The following is a 1184-nucleotide window of genomic DNA, read 5'->3' as shown; positions in this document are numbered from 1 at the left end:
CGCTTGACAATTTTATTTTTTAAAAATTATGCAAAAATAACTTCGCACGTACGTGCGGGCCCGAATCTAGCTAACTAATAATAGTAATGCTAACCATAAGCATTATTTCATGTTTAACTGAATATTGTAAAATCAATACCAAATTACCAAAATTTTGACATAATCATTTTTTTTTTGGAAAACATCTCGACATGATCATAAATGCAATTTTATAAACATATTATTTTATGAATCTATTTTGATTTGCCAATTTTAATTATGGTTATTTTGTAGGAGTTAATTTTTTAAATAACTATAATTAAAAGGGCATAATACAAATGTACTTTTTAATATAGATTATAAAAAAATTGTGAGATATGAAGCAAAATATCTTTGAGATAGTTTTAAACATTTAAAATTCAAATCTTAGGCCCAACATTGAGATGGAAATTGACTAACAATAGCCCAAGTAGAACCAAAATCTCGAAAACTAAAACGAGCGTATTTAGGCGACCAATAAGACACCCGCCACGTAATATAAAAACTTTTGGTTACGGAAACAGACTCCATTACCCAACTAAATTACATAAATACCCACTCCTCCGTCCTCCTTCTCCTCACACTTCCCTTTGGCGGCTCTTTTTTTTTTCTCCTCTTATTCCTCTTCTCGTCGGAGCTCCGCGAAACCTCTCCTCAGGAAAAAAAAAAAAAACCCTAAAGCTCTATTGATTCATACTCAAAGCTCTGCGTGCGTGTGAGGATGGTAGAAACGAATCAGTTCACACAGTATCTCGAAACTTTTGTTGACATTACTCGTTCCCCTACTGAGCAGGTACGTTTTGTTCTCTCTCGCTTCTCGAATTTGACTTGGAACAGTTCCATTGATATTTATTTACACAAGTTTCGTTTGTTCTCTCAGGATGATAGTCTTAAAGCGATTGCTTCTTCCTTGGATAATGATTCTTTGTCTATTACCCAATTGGTAAAAAAACTTTATCAACACTCACTTTTCATCTTCTGTAGTCTTTTTGTTCTAGTGTTGTTGTTGTTGTTGTTGTTGTTGTTAATTTTGCTAATGTTTGTTTTAGGTTAGAGAGATGGAGATGTGTTTGACGACAACTGATAACGTTGTTCGAGCACGAGGTTATTTCGATTCACTGCCTTATTTTTAGTTTAGTGACTTTTTTTTTTTTTTTTTTTTTTTT

At 32.7% G+C, this 1184-nt stretch overlaps 1 pseudogene; it reads left to right on the top strand.

Moving 5' to 3' along the window:
- LOC104760793 overlaps window positions 619-1184 on the top strand; it is a 7621-nt pseudogene continuing 7055 nt past the window's right edge.

This window comes from Camelina sativa, chromosome 18 (genome assembly GCF_000633955.1).
Source record: "Camelina sativa cultivar DH55 chromosome 18, Cs, whole genome shotgun sequence".
NCBI classification, from domain to species: domain Eukaryota; kingdom Viridiplantae; phylum Streptophyta; class Magnoliopsida; order Brassicales; family Brassicaceae; genus Camelina; species Camelina sativa.
Note: the sequence above shows the minus strand (reverse complement) of the source record. Positions and strands in the feature narration are given on the sequence as shown.